The 21,664-nt window shown below is 40.4% G+C and overlaps 1 non-coding gene across 1 annotated transcript; it reads left to right on the plus strand.

Annotated features, from left to right (window-relative positions):
- The first annotated feature begins 20,767 nt into the window (after positions 1–20,767).
- LOC141625424 (small nucleolar RNA R71) lies at positions 20,768–20,874 on the plus strand. Its single transcript, XR_012535205.1, has one exon. It is a non-coding gene; the product is annotated as a small nucleolar RNA R71 (small nucleolar RNA).
- Positions 20,875–21,664: the final 790 nt, after the last annotated feature.

The following is a 21,664-nucleotide window of genomic DNA, read 5'->3' on the forward strand; positions in this document are numbered from 1 at the left end:
TGGATCGAACCATATCAAGTAGTGTTCGATTTCTCCGTTCGGACACACCATTCAACCGAGGTGTTCCGGTGGAGTTAAGCGTAAGGCAATCCCACGAGTCTTTGAGGTGTTGATCAAACTCGTGAGAAAGATACTCGCCACCACGATCTGAACGTAGTGTTATAATCTTTCTACCCAGTAGGTTCTATACCCTATTCTGGTATTCTTTGAATTTCTCAAAGGATTCACTTTTGTGCTTCATTAAGTAGACAAAGCCATATCTACTTAAATCGTCCGTGAAAGTGATGAAATACCTATAGCCTTCTCGTGCGGTGATTGACATAGGTCCACACACATCCGTATGTATGAGTCCTAATAGGTCAGCAGCGCGCATTCCAACACCTTTGAAGGAAATTCGAGTCATCTTACCGATGAGACATGATTCACACGTGCCAAATGATTGAAAATCAAAGGCCGAGATAGCTCCATTCTTTATGAGCTGTTTTACGCGTTTCTCATTAATGTGTCCCATACGGCAGTGCCATAGATACGTTTGATCTTTGTCACCAACCTTTAACTTTTTATTCATTACGTGTAATATTTCAGTGGTCTGATCTAAAACATAAATTCCGTTCATGGAGACTGCCTTGCCATAAATCATATCGTGTAATGAGAAAATGCAAGAATTATTCTCTATTACAAATGAAAAACCAAGTTTGTCAGTGTAAACCGAAATAATGTTTTTCGAAAGACTGGGTACATAATAGCAGTTATATAAAGATAACTCAAATCCGCTAGGAAGCTGGATCACGTATGTTCCCCTCGAGACGGCAGCCACTCGTGCTCCATTCCCGACACGCAGGTCCACTTCACCCTTTACGAGGGGTTCGATGTTTCGGAGCCCCTGCACATGATTACACAGATGAGAACCAAAACCAGTATCTAGTACCCAAGTTCCGTAACTTGTGTGGTTAATCTCAATCATATGAATAAAAGTAGAAGAAGAAGACATACCAACATGTTTAACGCGACCTGCTTTTATGTCCTCATGATAAACAGGACATGTGCGCCTCCAATGCCCAGTCTTGTGGCAGTGATGGCATTCCATGTTTTCTGTTTTGCTCTTTGTCGCGCCTGATGAGTTACTTGCCTCACCAGGCCCACTCTTACCTGACCCTGACTTCTTGAACTTCGGTTTGCCTATTGCTAGGTCTGCTTGAGCTTTGCCCTTACCCTTGCCCTTGTTTGTCACAACGAGAACATCTTGTTTCATGCTCCCACTGAACTTCATGTCCTTCTCGGTCTGTACGAGAAGTGAGTGCAGTTCATGGGGACTTTTCTTCAAATCATTCATGTAGTAATTGGCTCTAAAGAGCGCAAAACCATCGTGGAGTGAATGAAGCATGCGGTCAATCACAATGTTCTCGCTGATCTTACAATCAAGCGCCTCCAGTTTTTCGACATTCTCAATCATGCTGAGAATGTGTGGGCTAACCGGTTGGCCCTTCTGGAGTCTCGCATCAAAGAAGCGAGTGGTATGCTCATAGGTCACGATTCTCGGTGCTTTCGAGAATTCCTTGGTGAGCGTGGTGAAAATCTTGTTTGCACCTTGGGCTATGAAGCGTTTCTGCAAATTGGATTCCATTGCAAAAATGAGTACGTTTTTAATCGCACCCGCTTCCATGACGAAGTCGCTATACGTGGAGACCTCGTTAACTCGAGCCGTGGGGCCTGGGGCTGGCGGGAGGGGCTCGATCGGATACTTGAGCTTCCCGTCGGCGGTGGCGGCATTCCGTAATGCCGCCTCCCAGTCCGCGAAGTTTGATCCATCATTCTTCAGTCTAGTAGACTGATTCATCTGATTCATGAAGATCCGAAGCCAGGACTCACGGTCCAATGTGGCACTTGGCATTGGGTCGTTCAAATGACCAGCCATATTTGTTTTAGCAGTTTAAAAAACGTGATCTACGCTGAAAAAGAAAGAAAAACAAAAACGAAATAAGCAACTCATCGAGGTGATTTAAGTCTATTAAAAATTCATTTTAATCGTGTAGACTCATTGCACTTGCATAATTGATCTCCCTCAAGAATAATACAAGTGATCCCAAGACTCAATTTCCGTAAATTGATAAGCCAACTGTTTAGCTAGTTCTTCCGTAAAAACTCTTGGTCGATAGATTTCTGTAAATCCTATCTATAGTCCACCATAATCACAGGATCGTACGAGTGACCATAGTGTTGAGATAAAATAGGTCAATCGGTTCCAACTTACCCGACGTAGAAGGGGTCATATTATGCCTACCGACGAAGAAGGGATTCATTGGAGTTTGACCTATAAAGACCGTTCTCAATTTTTGTTTATACGAGGAAGATCCCATCGACTTAATTTTAATTCATTGTAAGTGAACGAAAAACTAGCATTGCGTGAATGAATTAATTTAGGTGATGGCTTAAAATAAAACGTGTGACATAAGAATGTCAAAGAAAACTAACGCGTGACCTCTATATGATTCAGTTTTCATGCAATTATTAGGTGGTTTGGTTTTAGGCGGAATATGATGCAATCTATCGTTACGATAAAATAAATAAATGAATGCAATACGTAAATAAAAATTCCTAGTGTGGCCTATCCTAGTAAAAAGAACATGATACAACTTTGGAATCCACCGTTGGACCCGAGAAGCTTGTCTTGATGTTCCATCTTTTCCAAGCAGCGGGAGTGAGCATCCGATCTCCATCTTTGGTCTTCTCAAAATTACAATTAAAATTTACAAAATATAAACCTATTTACATTCTAAAAAAAAACTGTAATTATAAAAGGAAAAACAAAATGGAGATGCGAGATCTCAAAATACAGCCAAGACCGTGTTCCATCATTACGGTAACACGTTCTACTAAGGCCACACTAAGTTACAACCGATTGGAAAAATTAAATACGTAATTAAAAGCATTCAAGGCATTCAACAATAGCGATAAATAAAATGCATCAACTAAAAACAAATTTATTCGTGACATAATTCCGTAATTATGTTAAATTTATCCAAACCACCTTTTAACAATTAAAATTATGTGACAAAACCGCTTCTATCAACTTAATTTTAATCCATTATAATCCGTCACTTTAAATATGCTTTAAAATAACTATATGGTACGTGAGTGAACTGTTTCACTATCAAGCGAGTGTACAACATCCGTATGATGTACATTATATGGCCAAAAGAGAATTTAAGACAAAAGGAGAAAAATTTAAAGCTGCCAAAACGAAATCCCTCGATCCAGGGACAAAAGTTCTCGATCGAGGAACGAAAAGGGTCGATCGAATGATGCTGCCATTCGATCGAGAGGTTTGCCAAACAGCAAGTATTCGATCGACAGAACTCGTGGTCGATCGAGGACTCATATTAGCAATCCTGCTCGATCGAGTACGAGGACTTCTCGATCGAGCAGTGGGGGGATTTAAAACAGGTCGATCGAGTTAAACATGTACTCGATCGAGAAAAAGCATGACAGAAAAGTTCTCGATCGATAAGAAAACCACTCGATCGAGACAAAATAGTTCTGAAAACTTAAAAACCCTCGTGAAAACAGATTTGTCGAAACAAAACCATTTCAGAAATGATCTAATTCGTATAAAATTAAATCAACAAATTGCAAAACTTTAACATATTGTTATAATGATCGAGTAAAATAACAATATGCAAAAACAAATCAGCCGTGTATCACATGGCATGGTTTTCAATGCACAAAAAAAAAAAACAGTCGTGTAAAAAAAATATACCAGCCGCACGGTTTTTATGCAAAAACAAAATCGTTTCAAATCGATTTATGAAAAATCACAATGAAAATTTACGTAACCTGGCTCTGATACCAACTTGAGGGGTAATATCCGTATAAGACCCTTAAAATTTAGGACTATAACGTAAATTTAACATGCAATTTTATGGTCATAAACGAAATACAATAGAAAACGATAAAGATTAAGAATCAACCTCGGGTCCTTTGATGTGCGGCGTAAAGAACAGAAATCAAAGTAGATTTCCTCCTAATCGTTGCACCCAAGACCGTCAGAGACTATGCCCCTTGTGCTAGAAAATGCTCTCTAATTGACTTGCAATATGGAGAGAGCTATTGTGAGGTTTTACGATGTGAGATCTAGGTTTTCAGAGGAAAATTCTCTCAAAACCTAATTTTTCTGTCAAAATGAGATGATTAGGTTACAAAAGAGAGAGAGCCTCTCTTTTGTATGCTCGGCCAACCGTGAGCCCTTATGGGGAAGTGGGCTTCCACTTCCTCTTAATTTTAACTCGTAGTTCGTCTCGAAATTACTAAAATGTATATGACGGGTTTTCAATTATAAATTGTCATCGGTTATCGGTTATTAACGTATCAACTGGTAACATGACTCAGTCAATATATTAATACATGTCCGACAATATAATTAGATAAATTCAATATACATTAATTAAATATAAAACGTTTATATTTAATTTCCGAATTAACTGCTTAATTCATATTAGCCATCATTATTTAATCCGTATTAAATAATTATCTCAACATCGCGTTTAACTAATTACTAGTCAATAACTCCGACTAACTGTTTAGTCAACTTAGGCATCAACACCAGCCCCAACAAAACCGACCTTCTATTGCACTCAAGTCGGGTTCATTTTATTAGACACTCCTAGATTCATTTTGGTTCATTTGTTTAGGTTCCAAAATCGTCGCTCTGATACCATTTTGTAACACCCCAACTATCTGGCCAAGATGATTGGAGCGTTACCATCTCGGTTTCCCGAGGTAGGGTTTTAAAACTTCAGTCAAAGAACATTTTATTAATGTGATGTTTAATGATTTACATAAACTTAAACAAATGAATAAAAGTACAACTCGTGACATCTATACTCTTCTAGCCAACTAGACTCATCTCATGATTCATCAAGCTCGTCCCGTCTTCCGCGTGCTATCCAAACAACCTGTACTTAACATGCTCCCCATATGACCAAAGGATATCATATGGATCGACACGTGCCACCCCAAAAGAGATAGGTGAAAATTACAGAGACATACAAACGACAGTTTCAATAAATAAAGTGTGACACAACTCAAAGTGTGTGAGTATGCAACCGGACAATGATATGAATGAGACGAAATCAACCAACCACCACACCGGTATTGGGACACGCCATGACGTATCCACAACCACCACGGTACCGGGATACGCCCAGTCATACCGAAAATCACACTGGTACCGGGACACGCCCAAACATACCAACAACCACAAATAGGTACCGGGACACGCCCAGACGTACCGGGTCCGGAAGCCAACCGGATCCCCTGCCAGACGTCGTGTCTCAATCACACGAGTCCCTCCGTAACTCAAGCCATTAATGTGCACATCCCTCTTGTAGTGGGAAGCTCCAAGAAGCGACTTAAGCGTAAGACGGTCTCCCAACCGCCTTACGTTTCCACAATAACCAAGTAAAACCACCAATGATCTCCAACACAACACAACAATGAACATACATGGGAAATGTAACACAACACCAATTATATGACTCATCATGAACTCAATCCCATGGATAAAACTTCCTCAAATACCAACATGATATCCAATCGACTCATACTCAAAATGATGATGAAATACACACAAATATGCACATAACAATATTGAAACCAAGTAGGATAAACCTACCTTTTAGCATTCTTCATGAGCTACTCGAATCCCCTACGATTCCGTCTCGCAAGACCATCATAATCCTATATAAATCATGTAATACCATCACAAATACATTCTACACTGTTATAAACTACAAAACCCCTTATTAATACCCACTAATTACCCATATTACATATACTAATTACTAATTAATTACCCAACACAAAATCCCCAAAAGTTAGGGTTTAAACTAATTAAACAAGGGTAGATCTTAACTTACAAATGTTGAGGGAGGAAGGAAAGAGGATGAAAAATCCATGAAAGTAAGCTTGAATCCCATGTAAGAGTGTTTATGAGGGCTTTAGAGAGAAGGGAGAGCATATGGAGTGAGAAGGAAAAAGATAGAATGAATGAGGATAAGGGGATAAGATTTCCTTATCCCGTGTTCTGATTCAGCGCCACTCGGTCGAGCGGCGAGTCTACTCGGTCGAGTGTCACTCACTCGATCGAGTGCCGAATCCACTCGGTCGAGTGAACTTCACTCGGTCGAGTGCGACACAGTTCTCAGCAATGACCAGTTTTCGTAAAACAGTTATATCTCACTCGTTTCTTGGTCATTTTGGGCGTGTGACCTACCGTTGGAATTGTAAGAGAACAAGATATAAATCAAAATGAAATAACATCAATACCATGTCTAGATCTCAAGTTATGGCAGTTTTAAGACGACCCTTCTATAGGCGGACATTATAACAACTCCACTAAGTCTAGTATAGGTTATACTCGGTCCACTTTATAGTTATACCTCACTCCCGAGTCACCTCTAGTCTAGTCTAAGGTCCCCTTACGCATCCCAAGGCTCCTTTCCGGATCCCACAATATCCGGGTATTACAGGGGGTGTGACCTAGGTGGATCCTCTTCCTCGTCCTCTTGGTCATTCTCCCCACTCCCTTCGTCGGGTTCATTAAGGTTATCCTCAAAGTACGGCTTATTTTCATCCAATTCATAATGGGCCACATCCCAATAACCTCCTGTTTCACCCTTCTCTCTCTGCACCCATGTGTATTCCCCCGACCCTAAAGGCATTTCCCAATTTAAACGGTTAAGGATCGTTGTTCTAGGGGTGTTTGGGACCCGTAGTGCCCTTATGGGAGTGATATGACAAATCCAATAGTGAGGCTCCCTAATGATCATGGAAAGGTACCCCGCTTCAAGTTTGATCTCATCAATAAGAGGGGTGAGATCGGACACATCATGATTCAACATCCTAGCTAAGATAGAGACAATTCCTCCATAAGATACCCCCGCGGGTAAGTCTTTTCGAATTTTTTCAAAATACAAAGCTAGGACAAGCGGTAAATTAAGGGTTGGGGGACTACAATAAAGGGCCTTGTGAATGAGTTGGAGTGAAAGAGCACTTACATTGGAATAGGTCCGAGGGGAGGGCAAAAATGAACTAGACAAAATTCGGTCAAAGTATTTAGGGTTGCGAATTTTGGAATAATGTTCGCTCCCCGCACTAAAACCCCCTTTGTCTTGGGTCAACATTTGCCAAAAGTTATTCCTAATAACCCGATGAGTGTTCTTCCTAGATGTAAAGTGCCCCCCCGGACCGTTGGTAGGCCAAGTAGTTGCCCAAAGTCGGCAATAGTCATTTGATGGGTTATTCCATGAAGTTGGAATTGACAAGTTGATGGTGTTGATTTTAAATTGGTCCTCCAAGTAGCTAGGAATTCACTAGCCAAGGCATTATAGGTGTAGTCTCGGGCATCAAAAAATGAACGGAGTCCTACCCTATCACAAAGGGTGGCTACATCGTCGGTGATTCCTAATTGACCCATGGTATAGTCGTCGACCCATCTTGTACTCTCCTAAGAAAAACCCCTTTCTTTAGTAAAGTGCTTGAAAATTTATGACTCGTCACTACTACAGAATCCTACCTTCAAAGTCTTATCCGTATAGGGGAATTGATTATAGGGGATTGTTTCACAAAGAGGAGAAGAAGAAGGTGTACCTACTACCAATTGGAGGGAGTCAAAGGAAGTCCGTGCTCGTTTTGACATTGTTGATGAAGAAAATAAAACCCAAACTCCTCAAATATGCTTACCCAAATCCTCTTGTTGCAAAAAATGGCTTTTCAAGAAACTTCCTTGGTCAACAATGGTGGATAAAAGCTCAAAAGTGTGTTAATGGAGGAGACAAGAATCAAGTACCTCGATTTTCTTCAAAATAACACCATCAAAGGATAGATCCAAACTTCAATAACCCAAATATGTGATTAAATTTGAAAGGGAATGAAAAATTAGTGAGGAAATTAGAAATTTTGGGTGAGAAATATGGAAGTTTGAAGAGTTATGGTTTGAAATTGGGGAAGAAAGAGTAAATAAATGAAGAAGAAAGGAGGAACACGGGTGAAGAAAGGCGTTTTTATTTATTTATTTTTTGCGGTTACTGTTCACAGCCGGTGTAATGATGCACCGGCCGCACTCGAGTTACATCGGTTGGCTGTGAGTTACACCAACTGGCGAGTTACACCATGCAAGAACAAAGTTACACCGGCTGGACCCCTTTTACACCATCTCTGATCACGATACACCGGCTGGAGCACCCCTTGGTCAATTTTTTTTTTGATTTTTCCTTGACTTTTTGTTACACGGGCTAGCCTTGAGTTACACTGTTCCTGATCGGGATACACCGAACGAGCCATATCTCTTCAATCTTCAATAAATGATTGAATAATTCCCCAAAATAAATTAAACTCCATTTTATTTCTCGACCCAATTCCCGTCACATCTCACAAAAGCTCACACCCAATGAAATTCTGCGGTCCACCTCCAAATTTCTTTATTCACTTGGGTTGCCTCCCAAGAAGTGCCTTTGTTTAACGCCGTTGGTTCGACCAAGTAAGCAAGCAAACAATTCAAATTAAAGCTTAACAATTAAGAAGAGATGGGAAGTTTAATTCAAGATAGGACGAGGCAAGTATAAAAAGCACATACTTCCCTTACTATGGATGACCCGGTTATGTAGTGCTTTAACCTTTGTCCATTGACTTTGAAAGTGCGATCACCACTAGTAACCTCCACCGTGCTGTAAGGAAAAAAACCTGTCAAGGTGAATGGCCCTGACCATCTTGACCTCAACTTTCCCGAGAAGAGTTTCAAACGTGGGTTGAATAGGAGAACCGTCTCTTATTCTGTAAACGCTCTTCTTTTAATCTTCTTCTCATGATATTTCTTTGTCTTTTCCTTGTAAAGCTTTGCATTTTCATAGGCCTCTAGTCTAAGTTCATCCAACAAATTGAGGTCTAACAAACGCTTCTTTTGGGAGCTCTTCAAATCAAAGTTGAGATAATTAATTGCCCAATAGGCTCGGTGTTCTAGCTCCACCGAAAGGTGGCAAGCTTTACCATAAACCAAACAAAACGGCGAAGCACCAATTGGTGTTTTGAAGGCGGTTCTATAAGCCCATAAGGCGTCATCAAGCTTTATTGCCCAATCCTTCTTTGAGCTACTCACCGTCTTTTCCAATATTGCTTTGGTCTCTCTATTGGATATCTCGACTTGACCGCTTGTTTGTGGATGGTAGCCAGTTCCACAATGGTGTTGAACTCCATACTTCTTCAAAAGAGCTTCAAACTTTGTCTCAAGAAAATGTGACCCTTTATCACTTATCAAGACACGGGGCACTCCGAACCTTGGAAAGATTACCTTCCTCATAAACTTGCTAACAACTTTAGCATCATCCGTTGGGGTGACAATTGCTTCAATCCACTTTGATACGTAATACACCGCAACTAAGATGTACTTGTTGCCATAATAGTAAGGGTAAGATTCTCGGAAGTCAATTTCCCATACATCAAACTCTTAAATCTCCAAGATGAAATCTTATGGCATTTTATTTCTCCTTAAGATATTACCGGTCCTTTGACACCGGTCAGAAGCCTTGACATAATAAGCAACATCCTTAAACAAGGATGGCCAATAAAATCCACATTGCAATATTTTTGTCCCGGTCTTGGTAGTGCTTGCATGTCCTCCACAAGGAAGATCATGACAATGAGCAATGATTGATTGGAACTCATTCTCCGATACACATCTCCTAATCATGCCATCGGCACAAGTCTTGTACAAACAAGGATCCTCCCAATAATATTGTCTTATGTCATGGAAAAACTTCTTCTTCTTGTGTGAGTCATAACCATAGGGAATTAGACCCGATGCCAAGTAGTTGACATAGTCAGCATACCAAGGTGCTTCTCCCAAACTCAAGGCTAACAAATGATCGTCGGGAAAGATAATCATTTTGTAACACCCCCTCATACCAAGGTATCTTAGCAAGGACTACCCTAGCATGAAAGGCTGTTACCATCTCGGTTTCCCGAGGTTAGTATATCAAAGTTACAATTTCCAAACAACATTTATTAAAGTATAAAGAGTTAGCGAATACATTATCTCAAACCAACTCAAACTAAAAGTGTAAGAACTTCAATACAACTGAAATCATTGACGGTTGAACTCGTAACGGCGGAAACTAGACTCGAAGTGATGTCTCCCCATGTCTGTCCCATAACTAAACATCTGCATTACCTGTCATATCTGCTCACCATCCCCGAATGGATCACCGCAGGTTTACAAAATAACAACACGGGGTCGATTCGCATAATTCAAATAAGACAAACAAATAATGTAAACGGTACCGATCATCCTCCATCCCCGGTCTCCCGATTTCACACATTAACCGACTACACACCGAAGTGTGTAGCCCTGCCAGATTACCCATCGCAACAGGTAATCCTCGCCGCCAGTGGGTGACCGCAGCCCATCCCCACCTAGTCCAGCTCATCAACGAGCGACTAACAATCCCTGTCCCTTAATGTGCACATCTCCTCCCGCGACGGGTTCCACGGAGGGCGAACTAGGGTGTAAATCCACTCCCGCAAGTGACTCTACTATAATCACACATACCACAGCATCACAACTGTCACAACACCACAACCGTCACAACACAGCCACATCACCACCGTCACCACAACACCAACATTCCGATGATCAGCAGACAACAATCATACACAATACAACAAATATCTCAAATCAATTACACAAGAACTGAGTAGGGAAATCCTACCTTTTCGCAATCCGCTTACGCTGCAATCAACTATATAAATGCATAATAATTACCACATCGTCACCTACAACAACAATCATATAATTCCAATCACTAACTGCAAAACCCCATTTCCCCCAATTCATGAATAAAGACAAACCCTATAATTACTCATCAACAACATAGGGATAAAGACTTACCGGCGAAAGAAACAAAGGATGAATGCACTTGCTATGATCACACACACACACACAAGGGGATATTTGGAGAGGATTAGAGCGTCGTTTGAGTGATTAGGTTTTATGAAATGTAATAGAAAACTGTTTTGCGTTTATAAATAACTCTAATCCTTTCTAAATCAATCACGGAAAATATAACCCGTCAGACCGGATACTCGGTCGAGTAAAATGTATACTCGGCCGAGTATCCTCTACTCGGTCGAGTATTCACCATACTCGGCCGAGTATTCCTCGGCAGAACCCAAACAAACTACACTCTTGGCACTACTCGGCCGAGTAGGCTCTACTCGGTCAAGTACTTAGCTTATAAAATCCGTAGTATTACAGTCTTCCCCCCTTAAAAAGAAATTCATCCCCGAAGTTCCAACCCAACCTATAAAACATGGACACTTAACACTAACTCCACAAACCACTCTTCCTTCCACAACATGGCTCACGATATCGTCTCAACTATAGCATAGGCTCCCAATACTGACTCCATAACATTACCAAATAACCACAATATAATGTTGCCAACCTTGTCTCACTTCCATAACACTCAATAGCACTCAATCCACAAAAGAAGATTAACCATCAAAACGGAATGTTACATTCTACCATCCTTAAAACGAACTTCGTCCTCGAAGTTTACTCAAACACATAAACATCATCTTCCAACTGTCAAAACTATCGGACTCATAATCATCATCATTCAACTGTCAACACTATTGAAATATTCTCTCATTCCTAAACATCGAACTACTACAAGCACGGTCATGACCTTTAATAAAATCAAAACAAATATCCGTCCTTTATGCTACACCAACTCTCTACTTCCAATTATACTACCATATGCACAACCATCAAAATCTCTTTTATCGCATCCTACTCCTCTTAAGATAAATGTTACGTCCTCGTAACTCACTAATACTAAATCCTAGCTATATTTTCTCATTATCCCCATCACCACCGCATGTCAAAGATAACCACTTATAATCTGAACAGTCGCCATGCATATATCTTAGGCTCTCTTACTTAAACAACTCTCATCCTTCAATTCACTCGTCACACCCCCTAACCTATACCTCAAAATCTTTAACTTAACCCAAAACTTCAACTCTTCCACATTACCGCAACATGACACACCTCTCTATATAAACTATATAAAATTCATATCACCAAAAGCATAACTCACATTCTACACTTGTTACGTACACTCACACTAGATCCTCAAGTTCTTTTCTTTCATTACCGCAAAACTCATACATAACTTAACATGACACCAATTCCCAATATCCTGCACTCACTATCTCAACAAAAGATTATGAACCACCGCCGCTTTCCAGATCATTACAACACATATTCCACGAATCACTTGCCATGACTATGACTACCGATGCCTCATCTTAAAATAAGATCAAAATTATCGTAACAACTTCTCACAATCGTGTCCCATCAAGAATATCACTATACCATGACAAAAACGAAAACATATACAACTCTCTTTCATATCATACTCTACCCTCATTCCCAAACTGAAACTGGTAAGAAACATCAACAAACAAAACAACAGTCTACATGTTCAACCAAAACTCACAATGAACAGCAACAAACAAAACAACAATCTATGTTTAACTGGTATGCACGTTCGAAAACTCGTATCATAATCATCTCACCTACTCCACCACAACCGGTGACGGCATCGCAACACCGCCACCAACGGCTGCACCGCAGTACGAAAATACCCGCATCACAACACTAAGTACCGTGCCCGGATCACCACCCGAGGCACCACAACTACACCGATAGACATCACAACATACACAATCCCATAAACACTGACTCAATATAACATCTCGGACAAGAAAAACTTACTCAAGACTGCTTTACCAGATCACAACACCCTATATCATACGGAATAAATAGACAAGAATCTCATGCATACCATCCATACTTTTTCATGGAATAAACATATATTATGAATACACATGCAAGTATAACCATTCTTGTCAGACCACCCAAACTATGACTTTTGATCATCATTCCATTAAGTTACCGTATCCAACATATATTACAGAACATTCAGATAACAACATTATAACTATCACACCATACCGCTTCTCGTGAGGTCACAACCTCACACAAACATTTATATACATCTTAGACCCATAATCACATCCAACTAGTCAATCCTGATCACGTAAGTTACCACTTGACAATGAATATCTCTTATCCAGACTTAATTCAGGTGCCCTTCATAACATATCTTCTCTTACACACAATTATCACCACCCGGCGAACGTAGCCATATCATCTGTACCCAACTACCAGCGAATACCTCATATATCCATACCTTAAACTCCCTCATAACCAAACATTAATCACCTCCACAAAATCAACCTCATTAGAACAACTAACTTGCCTATAATAACATCATCCTCAACCACTAGTGACAATACTATGACACCAACATCCTTCATGTGACTACTCTCTTACTATCACTTCTTAATATAACAATCCGTTTCCTCCCTTTGGTTATCATCCCAAACAACGAACATCAAATATATCAACAAAAATCACCTCAACACTATTTCCAATTCCATCCTTAATTGTATCGTCACCCGACTCAGCACCAAAATCTCATATCGTGCAAATTCTTTACCCAACTTTTACTTTCTTTAATTCCTCGAAACTCATGATTATCATGTTGTCCTGGAACTTCTATATAACTGTAAACTCAAATCCTCATGATAGTTTCATACATCTCGACGATTCCTTACTTTTATATCACATAACCTCGGTGAACATGTTCCTAGTTTTACTCCCCTTATTCTTTTCTTTTACCCTCGACAAACTCCCTTAATAATTCAACTCTTCATTATTTCTATCTAACTCTCTAGTGCTCCGGTTACCTTCACATTGCTCCAAACTCAAATCCCATTATTTTATGTCGATATCATCTCACTCTTTCTTACCATGGATCTTCTCTCATTATACTATAACTCCCAATTGTCACTAATCTATCCATAAAATCAACGTTAATGCTCAAACAATTGCATCTCCCTTTTTACATCACTAGAAAACCAAAAATTCATCTCATACCGTTAATTGCCCAAAGAATTACTCACTAGGCTCACATCGTGATATTCCAAATTCCCAATTAAACTGCTATCTACTCATCGCGGCATAACTTGACCTCACTATACACTATTCGTTTCCATCTCTCTATAGCGACCTTTTATCACATATATCCTTAAGCAACTCAATCCAAACCGTCCCCCTCCATAAATCCTTACACATCCCAATACGCCACTATTCGTATCACCCATCTCAATCTTTCATTCTCACGTTTCTTTACACTTACATCACCCTTGCCCATATGCACTTACTTTTATATTACTCAACCCATGACTATATCACTCATCATATCTCACAAAACATGCTCCTTGTCTCAATGAGCTCATCAATCTACTTTTTCTTGTTCCACTATCCCTCACAACCACATATTAACACATGTATTCCTTACCCCACACATGTCCTTCACAAGCCGAAATGCTCCTTGTCATAACATCCGGTAACTTACGTATCAAGACCGTCACATTTATAAAAAAAAAACGCTTTAAGACTCAAAACATACATCCATACATACCCTACGACTCAAAACAACCGTAAGAACATAACTACCGACTCAAAATGACCGCCCATTGAAGTACTCGATCGAGTACATGGCATACTAGGTCGAGTATAGGGTACTCGGTCGAGTAACTATATTACTCGGCCGAGTTTTCGACTCCAAAAGCGAACACAATTATCACAGAGGATTACTCGGTCGAGTATTGGGAATACTCGGCCGAGTAGCCCTTACTCGGCCGAGTATTACTTTACTCGGTCGAGTACCAACACAGTTCTCAGCATCGTCCAGTTTTCGTAAAACAGTCATATCTCACTCGTTACTTGGTCATTCTTGGCGTGTGACCTATCGTTAGAATTGTAAGAAGACAAGCTATCACCTCAACTTGGAATTACAGAAATATCATTTCTAGAACTCGACTTATGTCAGTTTTAAGACAACCCTTCCCTAATCGTTCTTTATACAAATCAAGTTTCTTAAGCCAAAACAACTTGAACATACATAAGGCAACAATAACAATTCAATACCTCTAAAAACCAGTACATAGTTGAACATTTATCATACTCACATTAAAATTAAACACGACATTTACATATATAGACACATGACCTTAATCACATGCTTCTACCAACAATCAAGCATTAAAATCATCATGTTCATATGCACATGTACTACTACCATACTTCATGCTCAACATTGTATTAAACAGATAACATGATCACATTCTTCATACTCAATATCAATCAGATATAAATTCACAATTCACCTTTCATATTTTACCATGTTCCAACACTTAACATGCCAACATATTCCTTCTCAAAGTTTAACATGAACAATCCTCGATGCATCTTTCAACAACTATCACATTCCACTTCTTTCATCATTTCATCCAACCATGCACAAGGTTCAAACTATAGATATCAAACTCACAGAACTCAAGCATACAACAATTTTCCCCCCCATGTGACCGGCTTGAGATCGTAAGGGCCTTAATGCGACTTCGGGACGTCTCCAAAGTCCTTGCGGTAGCTCCAAACAACTCTCCCCGGGTTCATTTCATTTAGACTCCTTAAGTTCATTGGGTTCATTTGTTTTAGGTGCCGGAATCGTCGGCTCTGATACCACTTTGTAACACAGCCTCATACCAAGGTACCTTACTAAGGACTACCCTAGCATGAAAGGCTGTTACCATCTCGGTTTCCCGAGGTTAGTATATCAAAGTTACAATGTCCAAACAACATTTATTAAAGTATAAAGAGTTAGCGAATACATTATCTCAAACCAACTCAAACTAAAAGTGTAAGAACTTCAATACAACTGAAATCATTGACGGCTAAACTCGTAACGGCGAAAACTAGACTCGAAGTGATGTCTCCCAATGTCTGTCCCATAACTAAACATCTGCATTACCTGTCATATCTTCTCACCATCCCCGAATGGATCACCGCAGGTTTTACAAAATAGCAACACGGGGTCAGTTACCGCATAATTCAAATAAGACAAACAAATAATGTAACCGGCTGATCATCCTCCATCCCCGGTCTCCCGATTTCACACATTAACCGACTACACACCGAAGTGTGTAGCCCAGCCAGATTACCCATCGCAACAGGTAATCCTCGCCGCCAGTGGGTGACCGCAGCCCATCCCCACCTAGTCCAGCTCATCAACGAGCGACTAACAATCCCTGTCCCTTAATGTGCACATCCCCTCCCGCGACGGGTTCTACGGAGGGCGAACTAGGGTGTGAAGCCACTCCCGCAAGTGACTCCACTACAATCACACATACCATAGCATCACAGCTGTCACAACACCATAACCGTCACAACACAGCCACATCACCACCGTCACCACAACACCAACATTCCGATGATCAGCAGACAACAATCATACACAATACAACAAATATCTCAAATCAATTACACAAGAACTGAGTAGGGAAACCCTACCTTTTCGCAATCCGCTTACGCTGGAATCAACCATATAAATGCATAACAATTACCACATCGTCACCTACAACAACAATCATATAGTTCCAATCACTAACTGCAAAACCCCATTTCCCCCAATTCATGAATAAAGACAACCCCTATAATTACTCATCAACAACATAGGGATAAAGACTTACCGGCGAAAAAAATAAAGGATGAATGCACTTGCTATGATCACACACACACACACACACACACACACACACACACACACACACACACACACACACACAAGGGGAGATTTGGAGAGGATTAGAGCGTCGTTTGAGTGATTAGGTTTTATGAAATGTAATAGGAAACTGTTTTGCGTTTATAAATAACTCTAATCCTTTCTAAATCAATCACGGAAAATATAACCCGTCAGACCGGATACTCGGTCGAGTAAAATGTATACTCGGCCGAGTATCCTCTACTCGGTCGAGTATTCACCATACTCGGCCGAGTATTCCTCGGCAGAACCCAAACAAACTACACTCTTGGCACTACTCGGCCGAGTAGGCTCTACTCGGTCGAGTACTTAGCTTATAAAATCCGTAGTATTACATATTTATTGGGAGCCCATCCTTTATTTTCTCATTAAACAATATAGAGAGGTGGTCGACTACAACATTCTCAACCCCCTTCTTGTCTCTAATTTCCATATCAAATTCTTGAAACAAGAGTATCCACCGGATCAATCGTGCCTTTGATTCCTTCTTAATGAGCAAGTGTTTTAAAGCCGAATGATCGGCGTGTACTATTACCTTGCCCCCACCAAATAGGTCCGGAACTTTTTCATTGCAAATACCACCGCTAAGTGCTTTTTCTCCGTTGTCGAATAGTTGATTTGAGCTTCATCAAGTGTCTTGCTTGCATACTGAATGACATGTAGCTTGCCATCTTTCCTTTGGCCTAAAACCGCGCCCAAGGCTTGATCACTTACATCACACATAAGCTCAAAAGATAAGTTACAATCCGGTGGTTATATAATTAGAGCCCTTATCAAAGCTTGTTTCAACCTATTAAAAGCATCATGACAACGGTTAGTGAATTCAAAAGGAGTATCCTTAGCTAACAATTAGGTCAAGGGTCTTCCAATTTTACAGAATCCTTGATGATGCCGCGGTAAAACCCCACATGTCCAAGGAAACTCCTCACCCCCTTAACATTTGTGGGAGGTGGTAGACTCTCAATGACCTCTACTTTAGCCTTGTCTACTTCAATTCCCCTATTAGACACTATGTGTCCCAAAACAACTCCTTCTTGTACCATGAAATGGCACTTTTCCCAATTCAAGACTAAATGACTCTCTTGACACTTGTTCAACACTTTCTCCAAGTTTGTTAAGTAAGTTTCAAAGGACTTTCCCACAACCAAAAAATCATCCATAAAAACTTCCATTTTTTGCTCAATAAAATCGGAGAAAATGGACATCATACAACGTTGAAATGTGGAGGGTGCATTACAATGCCCAAATGGCATCCTCCTATATGTATAGGTGCCAAAATGGCATGTGAAGGTAGTCTTATCTTGATTACTTGGATGGATAGGGATTTGAAAGAATTTCGCGTACCCGTTCAAGAAGCAAAAGTAATCATGTTGAGCCAACCGCTCCAACATTTGGTCCATGAACGGCAAAGAAAAGTGGTCCTTCCGGATAGATTTGTTCAATTTTCTATAATCAACACACATTCTCCACCCGGTTACCGTTCTTATAGAAATCAATTCATTTTTATCATTTCTCACAACCGTCATTCCTCCCTTTTTTGGAACTACATGAACCGGGCTCACCCACCTACTATCGGAAATAGGGTAGATGATGTCGGCATCAAGTAGCTTGAGGACCTCTTTTCTCACAACTTCCTTCATTATGGGGTTAAGCCTTGTTTGTGCCTCAATTGAGGAAGCATCCTCATTTTCAAGTAAGATTCTCTGAGTGCACAAAGAGGGACTAATCCCTTTGAGGTCACCAATTGTGTACCCAAGAACACTCTTAAACCTTTTCAACAAATCAAGTAATTTTGAAGTTTGAGTGTTGTCAAGTTCACTATTGATGATGACGGGAAATGTAGAATTATCACCAAGAAATTCATATCTCAAGGAAGGAGGAAGAGGTTTAAGATCAACCGTAGGAGGAGGCGTGAAACTCTCCTCCTTCTTACCAACTTCAAGCATCTCAAACTTTGGAGCTTTTTCATGAATTGGAGCAAAGTCCAACATCCACACATATGCTAGAGCTTCAGCATCTTTATCATCAACTTCATACCCATTTACAAGACAAGTTTCCAAAAGATCCATGGAGGAAGCTTTTGGGTCATGTTTCTCCACGGGATTCTCTAGTATGTCTACAATGCAACACGTGTCCCCTAAAAATGAAGCTTTCATAGACTTGGTGAGTTCAAACTCCACTTTATCTTCACACACTTGCAAAGATAGCTTGTCACTCTTCACATCAATCAATGCTCCTCCGGTTTCTAGACAAGGACGCCCCAAGATAATAGGCACATGGTTATCCTCGGGCATATCCATGACAAAGAAATCACATGGTATAATTACCTTCCCAACAACCAAGGGCACATCTTCAATAACACCAATGGGGAATTTAACAGATCTATCGACTACTTGAAGTGAAACTATTGTTGGCTTCAAGTCCCCCAAATCAAGCTTTTTGAAAATTGAAAGTGGCATGAGGCTCACACTATCCCCCAAGTCACACAATGCCCTTTTTATAGCCACTCCTTGAATAGAACATGGAATTGAGAAGCTACCCGGATCTTCTAGCTTATTTGGAAGCTTGTTGGTGCGAGTAAGAATAGCACTACATTCCTTAGAGAGGTTAATAGTTTGCACCTCCCCACTCTTCTTCTTCAAAGTGACAAGATCCTTAAGGAACTTTCCATATGATGGAATTTCGGTAATCATATCAAGGAAAGAAATTGTGACATTCATTCCTTTCAAGATATCAACAAACTTTTCATACTTTTTCTCGAGTCTAAGCCTTGCAAGCCTTTGTGGAAAGGGTACCGGTGGAATATACTCCTTGGTTTGAGGAGTGGGTTCTTTCTCTTCGATTGGTATAGTATCATTCTCCTTGGGTATATCCTCCATCTCCACCTCTTGAGGCTTCTCAACCTCAACCTCCACCTGTTGTTTCTTTGAATCATCATTAGCAACCCTCTTTCTCTTCCACTTTGGGGCACTCTCAACCTCTTCCAATTGCCTCCCGCTTCTTAACAACACCGCGTTCATTTCCCTTGGATTCACCGTGTTGCCTGGAAATTTCCTCGGATTTTAAGTCAATTGACTCAATTATTGTGAAATTTGGGCTACATGGGTTTCCGTTGCTTTTTGGGATGCTCTTATTTCATCATTAACCCGGCTTTGTGAAGCAATGTGGTTGTCAAACTTTGAGTCGGAGTTTTGGTTGGCAATCACCAATTGCTCAAAGGCTTGTTCCCAAGATGGTTTTTGGTTTTGTTGGGCTTGGAAGTTTTGGTTAAAGCCTTGGTTTTGTTGAGCTTGGAAATTTTGGTTTTGAGGTTGGAAATTTTGGTTTTGAAGTTGATTGAAATTTTGGCCTTTGAACCCCCCAAATGGTTGTTGGGTTTGAGTGATAAATTGTTTTCCTTGAAAACCGGGTGGGATTTGTCTTTGGAATTGTGGCTTTTGATTGAACCTTTGTTATTGTGGTGAGGAAGTATTTGGGTTTTGGATGTTTTATGAGGCATAAGACAAGAGAGGGTGACCTCTTTTTCCATTAACAAATTGGTTGTTGTTGTTGAACCCTTGCCTTGCATTTGTAGATTCCTAAACCCCCATTGACTTGCTCATAACACTCTTCTTGAATGGGTGCAATCAAAGGGCACCCGATTGGTGTATGGCCTTGTTCCCCGCATAGTTCACATGACAAGATTTGTCTCATGTCGGAGCTAGGAGGCTTGGAATTCAATAAAGCTATGTTGAGTTAATTCATCTAGCATTCCCTTAACCTCAACATTTAACACCGCACTAAGGTCCTTGTTCTTGCCCTTTCTCAATTGCCTATCACTTCCCCAATCCATGGTTCTTGATTCCATCTCCTCAATTAATTCTTTGGCCGCTTTATGACCGAAAATATCCAAAGCACCTTTTCCCGACCCCGCATCAAGTGAGAGTCTAAGGTCTTGAGTCAATCTCTTATAGAAGTTGTTCACCAATTCAGCTTCGGATATGCCATGATGGGGGCATAGCCTTTGTAGCCTCTTATACCTTTCACATGCTTCATATAACGTTTCATCCTCTTCTTCAGTGAAGCCTTGTAATTCACTTTTAACTTTCGCCGTTCTTGACGGTGGGAAATACTTGTTCAAAAATGCCGAAGATAGCTCGTCCCATGTCTTGAAGGAATCCGTGTCACAATTCTTAAGCCAATCCTTGGCTGATCCCCTAAGTGAACGGGGGAATAACCTAAGGCGGACCGCATCATCGGAGACGCCATTCATCTTGTACATATCGCAATTCTCAAGAAACTCATTGAGGTGGTCATTAGGATTCTCCAAGGGACCTCCCCCAAATTGATTGTCTTGGACTAGGTTAAGCAAGGTATTTTTGATCTCAAAATTATTGGCTTGAATTCTTGGCCGTTGGATGCTTGGATTTATTATGTGCTTGGGAGCCATAGTCTCTCTTATCGGAACCGGGTCACCCATGATGTTAGTTTCTTCTAATTCTCCAACTGGATTCTCAAATACTTCAAAAGTTTCTTGTTGATCAATTACTTCTACCGATGGTGTTTCTAATAAACCCTTTCTTCTTACAGAATTTAGCCTCCTTGCCGTAGCTTCAATTTCGAGATCAATTGGGTAAGTTGGTTGACCTCGTCTTTGTCGCCTACTCATGCAAAAGACCTACACACCTTAAAGAAAGGATTAGTAACAAAAGGACTTAGTCTACACATGAACTTAAGCAATTAATATCTAGCCTTTGCTCCCCGGCAACGGCGCCAAAAACTTGATAGTATAAGTTTTAACCTCGCAAGTGCAAGTATCGTTTCACTAGAAAGATTCAAACACAAGGAGCAAATGAGACTACTAATCGTTACGTTCAATCGTTTAGCTAAGTCTAATA

This window comes from Silene latifolia, chromosome X, assembly GCF_048544455.1.
Source record: "Silene latifolia isolate original U9 population chromosome X, ASM4854445v1, whole genome shotgun sequence".
Taxonomy (NCBI): domain Eukaryota; kingdom Viridiplantae; phylum Streptophyta; class Magnoliopsida; order Caryophyllales; family Caryophyllaceae; genus Silene; species Silene latifolia.